Source organism: Vanellus vanellus (assembly GCF_965231255.1).
Source record: "Vanellus vanellus genome assembly, chromosome: 24".
Classification (NCBI taxonomy): domain Eukaryota; kingdom Metazoa; phylum Chordata; class Aves; order Charadriiformes; family Charadriidae; genus Vanellus; species Vanellus vanellus.
In genome coordinates, this window is record NC_138929.1 from 7,122,417 (window position 1) to 7,131,130 (window position 8,714).

At 54.8% G+C, this 8,714-nt stretch overlaps 1 pseudogene across 1 annotated transcript; it reads right to left on the minus strand.

The window, feature by feature from the left end:
- Window positions 1–7,488: 7,488 nt before the first annotated feature.
- LOC309681220 (olfactory receptor 6F1-like) lies at window positions 7,489–8,452 on the minus strand (annotated as a pseudogene). The gene has a single exon. The product of its transcript is annotated as an olfactory receptor 6F1-like (transcript).
- Between the last annotated feature and the right edge of the window lie 262 nt (window positions 8,453–8,714).

Below are 8,714 nucleotides of genomic sequence, written 5' to 3' on the forward strand. Positions count from 1 at the left end.
GGTTCGCAGGGTCAGAAGGAGCGTGAGTGCAGCTGAGTGGTGATGGCACCAGCCTGTTGGAGACCTGTCCAGGGAAGAGGCCCTGAAATGCAGCCCCTGTCTCCTGAGCCCTCCTTCTCCTGCCTCTGCAGAGCTCACATTCCACTACTGCCCATTTCAGGCCCCACCAAGGATGGTTTCAGTCCACTTTGCATCCTTAGTTGCATTCAGTGTAACACTACTGGGAGTGCCTCAGCACGGCTGGCAGTCCCTGCTCCCTGCCTCTCCAGGCCAGGACACAGCTGCTCTCCCCAGCGCCAGAGAGTTCAAAGGGTGGGGATTGCTTTCTGGGCAAGGGGAAGGCTGAGCAATCCTGTCAATCTTGTGCTGGCCATGTCTGAGTGGATCTGCTTCCAATGCACTGTTCAGTGTGTCTGGGGTGGGACATAGCCCTCCCTCATGCACAAGCCAATGTCAAAGGGACTTGTGCTCTTCACAGGCCTGGTGCTGTGCCAGGCAGGGGCCAAGACCTTCTCCCAAACAGTCACTGAATGCCACGAACACAGTGCCTAATATCATTGTGCTGTGAGCGGAAGAACAGGCTCTGTAGATTTTGGACCAAAGGCCAAAGAGCTGATGACATATTTGTTGTTCATGCCCAGAATGTTCCTGTCCCACATTGGGATCTCAGTGTGAGTGCCCAGCAGCTGCTTTTGGGAGGGAAGGGATGTTGGGTTCAAGACCACATCCCCCACAGCCAGCTGCGGTCCCACAGGGGTGTCCCGTATAGACCCTCTTTCTGACAAGGGCTGTGCACATTGGGGAATTTTTCTAAGCCCATCTGTCCTCCTCAGTATCGGTCAGCCTGAGCTCCCATCCAGCTTGGAGACACTACAGCCGAGGGCCTCACCCTTCCCTTTCGACACCTTTGTGAGATGAGTGCCAGGGAGCTGTGCTGGGAGAGCTCAGCCAGGGCAGATTCCCCTCTCCATGGAGCTGCTGTTTCTGAGCTGAGGCTCTAGTGTAGCCAAGGGCCAACCTCATTGCTTTCTCAGGAGGTAACAGGCCCTGTGGAGATGGGAAGGGCAGGGGCGGGTTGTACTGAATTTAGCAAGACATTTGACTGTACTGTACTGCCTTTACAATCAAATTGGTGACAAATGGGTTGAGTGATAAGGTGGGTGGAAAATGGGCTGGACTACCAGGCTCAGAGAGTTGTGCTCTTGGTGCAAAGCCCAGCTGACTGACACTTAAGAGAGGGGGTCTAGTAGTAGGGATCAGTCGTAGGACCAATACTGTTAAATGTTTTCATGAACACCATGGAGAGTGGGGAATTGGGAACTCCCGGCATGTCTGTAAGTAACAACGAGAGAGGGAAACGGGTGATAAGTGCTGAATTTTTTACGGGCCACTGAGATGGCGATGCCGTGCGGGGGGAGTCGGTGTGGTTTTTGGGTGCCTTGTCCGCGGGCAGCAGCAATAGCCGGCCGGGCCCCGCCGGCGGCGCCTGGCTGAGCCCCGGGGCGAAGCGGGCGCCGGCGGAGAGGAGAGGAGGCGGTGCGGCCGGAGCAGAGAGCCGGGGCTGGCGGGGGGCAGCGAGGCGCGGGCGGCGGAGCGGCGGGATGCGGCGGGATGCGGCGGGGCCGGGGCGCAGGGCTGGCGGGGCTGGCCGCGCTGCTCCTGGGTGCGTGGGGCTGGCGGGGGTGGATGGGGGCCGGGGCTGTGCCCGGGCTCTTCCCCGGGGAGCCCAGCGCCACCTTTGCCTTCTCCTTCTTCAACGGGTCTTTCCCCCTCCTGCATCTCTCCCACCCTTTATGCCCCTTGCCGGACCCTGCGAGTCCCCTCTTCCTATTCTCCTCACTTCTCCACCACCTCTGTCAGTACGAGCCTGCTTGCATGAACCGCTGCCTTTCCATGCAACTTCTCCTTCCCCTCTGCATTCCGCAGTTATTACTGCCCCGAATATAGCCCTTTCTCCTTCACTGTAACAGCCCCTCTCCCTGTCTACTCCTCCTCTCTTCCACCTGCTGCCCAGCCACCCATCTTCTGACCCATCTCTCCATGCATCACTAACAGCTCTCCCTATTCTTCTTCCTTCCCTGCACTCACCCACACTGGGGTCATGGGTGCATGTCCCCATTCATTCCAAACTGGTGCTGTCTCACTGCCCCTCTTCACTGGGACACACCCTACTCTCCTATCTCCTCTTCTTCTCTCCAGCCATGCATACATCATCCAACCGTGCACCTGGCACACATACATTTCAAAGTCCCTTCCAGACTTGTCCCCTTGCACCACTCACCCAAACCAAAGTCACTCTCCATCCATCTTGCTGAGCACATTGTCCCCATTTGTTCTCATCCGGCTCTATCCCACTGCCACTCATTCTGATGATTTTTCTGGGAAAAGATCCATCAGAGCTGGGTGAGCTTTGGTGATTTTTGGCCTGTACTCCTCTCTTGGCAGTAGCTGCGGGCAGAGCCCAGGTGCAGCAGGAGCCATCGGCAGAGACCACCGAGGGCACCGGCATCAACATCAACTGCTCACACCCCAACATACAGACCGTGGATTTAATCTACTGGTTCCGTCAGTTCCCGGGCCGAGGCCATGTACTTATCACGTTCGCTCACAAGGACTCCAAAGCGGCGCAGGACCCGTCGGGGCGGCTGTGGATGGCGGCAGACCGCCGGTCCAGCGGCCTGTGGCTCGCCCGGCCCCGGCGCGGGGACGCGGCGGTGTATTACTGCGCCCTTGAAGCCACGCGGAGAGGAGCCGGGGCTGCGGCCGGGCATGACCCGCCGCGGGCGGGGCCGGGCGTGTGTGTCGCGGTTGGGGGAACAGCCCCGGGCGGGCCCGCCAGGGGGCGCTGCCGCTCCTCCCGCCGGGGCCGCCTCTTCCCGCCCGGCCCCGCCCGGCCCCGCCGTGGGGCTCTTCTCCCGCGCGACCGGCCCCGGCATCGGGTCCGCCGAGGCCCCGCAGTTCCCGCTCCCCGCAGCCTCGGGAGATTGCCCCGACGCGGCGTCGCAGCCGCCCACCGGGCAGAAACCTTCTCCCGCCCCTCACCCCCGCTCACCCAATGTCGTGGTTTAGCCCCCGCTGGTAGCTGGGACCACGCAGCTGCTCGCTCACTTCCCCCACTTGGGATGGGGAAGAGTATTGGAAGAGTTAAAAAGAAAATCCCTGTGATGAGGCAAAGGCAGTTTAATCGGTAAAGCAAAAGCCACACACACAAGCAAGGGAAAACAAGGAATTCATTCACCACGTCCCATCTGCAGGCAGGTGTTCAGCCATCTCCAGGAAAGCAGGGCTCCATCACACATAACAGTTACCTGGCAAGACAAAATGCCATAACTCCAAACATGCACCCCTTCCTCCTTCTTCCCCAAATTTAAAAAATGAGCAGGACGTCATATGGCATGGCATATTTCTTTGGTCGGTTGGTATTCGCAGTGCCAGCCATATGTCCTCCAACCTTCTTGTGTTCCCCCATCCGCTTGCAGTCAGGGTGGTGTGGGGAGCAGAAAAGGCCGTGATAGCTTAGCAACAGCTCAAAACACCCGTATACCATCAACATTGTTTCTCAGGTCAAATCGAGAAGATAGCACTACACCACCTGCTACAAAGACATTTAACTTCAGCCCAGATGAAACACAGCACCCCCACACTCCAACCAGGACAAAGACAGAAATTCTCCCAAACACTGGTCAGGGCGGATACATGTGGAAGAGGAATAGTGCCCGTCAGCGGTGGCGGTGTCCTGTGGGGACTGGGAAGGAGAGGTTACAGCTGCCGGCCCCACTGCCTCCTGGCGAGGAGCAGCGCCTTTCTGCTCTGCACAGGGCGGCAGGCAGCACACACCCTCCTGCCCACGGGCAGCTGCACAGCACTCAGCCCTGCCACCAGGACTGGCCACTGCTGATTTGAAACCACAACCACTAGTGCTTTCTTGCTTGTAACTCAGTATATTGGCTCAGGTACAAAATTACAAATTGAGTCCTCCAGCTCCACAGCCTACTTCCAAGGTGCTCCTGCTGGTTTTGGAAAAGCATCGTGGAGAGCCAGCAGTTTTGCCTCGGCACCAACATGACAAGGAGATACTGATTGTCACAGACACCTTCAAGTGTATGCCACTGTGGGTGGTGTTCGAGACATAGAGCTTGTTGCACAGGATTCCCCTGAACCTCATCCTGAGAGCCTTTGGTGTTGAAGGGAAGTGCAGGAGACAGGAGGGAAGCTTGAGCTGTGCACTTGTTGAAAGAGACTCCTGAGTGCCCAGGGAGGCCTGTGTGGCTGTAGGAGCTGAGACAGCTGTGACAGTCCATGTTCACAGGCCTGAGGGGCAGAGAGGAAAGGCTCAGCCCTCTTCCAAGTTGACCATGAGCCAGCAATGTGCCCCTGTGTCATTGGAGAGCAGAGAGCAGCCCACTGTCCCTCTGCCATGGCCTCAACTGAACAAGACCCTGGAGGGTTTCTCTTGAGGTTCCTCCTCTATGGCCAGAGGTGAAGGGAGAGAGTGTGTGACACCTGGGTCCAGGCACTTCAGTCTGTGCTTGGTCCCCTCTCTACCCAGACAGTCCCAGGGACGGGGTGGACACGGGTGGGTGCATGGGTGCCTTCTCCATCTCCTGCAGAGCTAGCTGCAGGCCTGTGCAGCATGCTAAGTGGTTGATGTCAGGAGAAGTTCTTGAGGCATGCCTGTCTCTTTGATGGACACTACTTAAACCAGGAGTCTGTTATCCCTCAAGGGCCTTCCTGTGGTAGAGGACCCAAAGAGGTCTGCCTGGAGCAGGAGGGAGAGAGTTTTGCTCCACCCTCTGGGCTGTGGTTTGGAGGCCTCTTTCATCTGGCAGAGGCAGAAGAAGAGGTGAAGTTGCAAGCATCAGGTCCCTCATGCTGGCAGGTCCGGAGGCACCCCATGAAGGGAGAGCGTGACATGGTCCTGATTTTCCTGGCAGCCCTGGTGGGACTGGCAGGCTTTGGTGAGATGTGACTTTCAGGCTGGGGAGAATGAGGCAAGTTTTTGCGCAGCTGGTGGTGGGAGGGAGGAGACGAGAGTCCTGACTGCCTGGGGATCTGGGAGTGCTTCTGTAGGGAGAGCAGGGGCTGCAGACGGGTACGGCAAATACTCTGGGAGATGTCAGGAGTAATGGGCATGAAAGGAGGAATCAGACCTCACCTTAGATTTGCAGGTACTCAGCATTGCTGTATGTGCTGCCAATAGATATGAAGCCTGAAAGAGAGAAAGTTGCCAGGGAACGGAGTGATGTGGCACACAGCAGCTTCTCTGCTAGATGTATTGGATACAATGCTATCAGTCTCTGTAGGATCGTCCTAAAGGAGGACCCGCAGAAAGAAGTGTGCAGGGACAAAGAGCACAGCATTTCAGAGGCTGGAAAAAGTGAGGTGGAAAGTAGGGACAGCGAGCAAGCTGATGAACTGATAGAGAGACATGTAGACAGGCAAGCAAAGCTGAAAGCTCCTTCTGCCTTTACAGGTCATGCCCAAAAGGACTCTGTGCTCCAGTTCCCACCTGAAATGACCATCCAGGCAGGACAAAATACAAGTCTGCATTGCAATTTCTCCACCAGTGATTCCAATCCCTACATCTTCTGGTATCAGCAACTCCAGAACCAGTCCCCTCAGATGCTGCTGCGCGTGGACAAATGGAAACCTCAGGTGGATTCAGGGAGGTTCTCCTCCATCCTGTCTGCAGAGAACTCCCAGGTGCTTCTGCAGGTGCAGGATGCCGAGCTCCAGGACAGTGCTGCCTATTTCTGTGCACTGAGCCCACACTGGTGCCCACAGCATGCAGCAGTGCACAAAAACCAGGGTTGCTCTGAGGAGCGGTTCCCTCCCTGCCACTGCTTGATGTAGCTCTGAGCTCAGCCTGCCCAGCAGTGGCACCTGGGGCTGTGGTGAGGCTGGGCCTCTGCCACCCCTGGCTGTGCTGCTGTGAAGCACGTGCCAGCGTGACTTTTACAGCTGCATCTAGATCCAGGGTCTTTGGCGATGAAAAGACTCCAAGAAACCTGACTTGGAAGCTGCACCATAAACCAGCCAAACCAGGCTTGTAAATGGCCTCTGCTTAAACTAGCTGGTGAATGAAACAGCAGGAGAAGGAAGCTTGTGGCAGGAGGCACAACTTATGGTTTTGCCACATAGCCGCAGTAGCCCAAGAGGGGAAGTGACCTTTGACAGCAACCCTCAGTGTCCTGTGCTTCACTGTATCTCGTGTCCCTTGGACATTTCAGGTCCTGCTTTTGGTTGCTCTCCAGGGCTGCAGAGGGCTTCAGCACTGCACAGACACAGTTCTCCCCCAAAATGAAGGAATGCCAAGCAGTGATGGATACCAGAGGAGAGGCTCAGGCTCTTTCTCCAGCCTCAGTGGGCTGTCCCAGGTATTTTCCCAAATGTCACTGAGAAAGAAAGCATAGCTGACAAGGGTGGGCATCAGCCTGTCCTCGGGCACTGGTGCCTGGGCCTGGCTGCAGGTCTGAGCCAAGTGCCCAGGACAGATGGATACAGGAGAATCTCCTCCAGAAGCACCACTGCTTTCAAAAAGGAGGAGCAGACGTTCAGTCCGGACTCAATCATCCCATTTGGAGAGCTTGACACTCAATGAAATCAGTCCCACACTCTCCATCAAGGTGTGTCTGCCATGTTGATGTTTCCTTCTTCTGAGGTGGTCCCTTCCCTGTCAGGGTGCAGAAAGAAGAGCTTTGAGAACGTGATGCATCTCTTCTGAAATGAAAATCGTAGGAAGGGGAAAAGCAAGTGCCCTTTGGAAGTGCTGATGTCCTCCCAGTGAGTGTAAAGAGAGAGTTGGTGCCCAGCCAGCACTTGACAGCTCTGCAGGTTGGGGACTTTGCCAATCACATTAAAGTGTTTCCACAACAAGCTCCAAATGGGTGGAACAATGGACTGTGAAAGACTGCTGTGGGGTTTTAGATGTGGAAATGCCCTGACAGATCTGGTGTGAAGCATAGTGATTTGTATCTTTTTAATTATAAATCTAAAAGTACATTCAGGTACATTCCAGATGTATCCAGGAAATGTCAGCCTAAACAGAGAAATACATGCCCATTTCCCAAAGCAGTGAGCCACCTGCTGGGACTTCTTTAGGGGACTCAGACAAATCCCTGACAGAATGAAGAACTCCACGAACTGGAACTATAAACCTGTGGGAGGACCACTGCTGTAGCGTTCATCAGAGAAGTGTTTCTGGATGGGTTTGTGAGCCTTTCCAAGCACTGGTCTTTAGAGCACTGTGACATCCTGAGTGTACCCAGGAGGGAAGAGAGGGGGGTGGGAGCATTAGAATCGAGGCTCAGCCCAAACTAAGATGGCTGTGAGGTGAGTGAGATGAGCTCAGTGGGGAACTGGTGTCTTCTCACTCCCTGTGATGCCCAGGTGCACTAACACTTTGGTGAGGAACTTGTGCAGGGTAGAAGTGATGGGAGGGAGAGGACGAATCTCTTTGCTCTCACTGAGGCCCTTTGAAAAGCCGCTTTACCTTTTCTGGAAAGGCCACCCCAGAGCTTGCTTCACTTCTTTGTTCCTGAGGGTGTAAATGAAGGGGTTCAACAATGGAGTTACAGCTTTGTGACAGGTAATCATGTGTTTGTTCAGATCCAGGGAGTTCTGCACCAATGGCTTGGTGTAGAGAAACATGATTGAGCCACACCAGGTTGCACCAACACTGAGATGGCCAGCGCAAACGGAAAAGTCCCTTTTCTGGCCATGGGCTGACACGATTCTCAGGATGTACACATAGGAGACCAGGGTGACCACACAGGAGGCCACCAGAGTAATTATGGAGACCAGGAAGGTCACTGGCTCCACAGGCCATGTGTCACTGCAGGAGAGGGCAAGGCAGGAATCTATATCACAGCGGAAATGACTGATGACATCTGGCCCACAGAACGTCAGCCTGCATGTCAATCAAAAAGGCCAGCAGCGAGATGGCCAGAAAGCCTCCCACCGAGGAGCTCAGTGCCAGTCGAGCAGAGAGGACACTGCTCATGAGGGAGCTGTATCTCTAGGGGTAGTGTATGGCTAAGTAGCAGTCATGGGCCATGACAGACAGGAGAAAACACTCAATGGAGCCTAGAGAGAGAAGGAGGAACAACTGGGGGATGCAGACATGGAAAGAGATGGTCTGGCTAGTCCCCAGCATGACTCCTACAGCTTTGGGAACACCATCCATAGTGTACCAGATCTCCAGGAAGGAGAGGAAAAAGTACATTATGGAATGGTGGTTGCTGTTCATTCACACGAGTGCTATGATGGATGCAGTGCCTGTTACTGTCAGGGAGTACGTCAGTGCAAATACCACCAGAAGGGAGACCCTGGAATACCGATCATTTCTCAAGGACTCCTGGCCTTGTATATTTGCTTTCTTCCACATTTCAGCAGAGGAAGCTTTTGCAAATACGTCCATTTCCTCCTCTGACATCTGCTTCTCAGACGGCATGGGGGAGAGAATCAGAGTAGTAAGAGTGAGAAAACTCCTGGGTTGAGATAAAGACAGTTTAATAAGTAAAGCAAAAGCTGCGCACACAAGCAAAGCAAAAGAAAGAATTCATTCGGCAGGCAGGCATTCAGCCGTTTCCAGGAAACATCATGTGTAACAGCTACATGGGAGAACAAAAAGCCATAACTCTGAATGTCTTCCCCCCCCTTCCTTCTTCTTCCCTCAGCTTAATATATTGAGCATGATGTCATATGGCATGGAA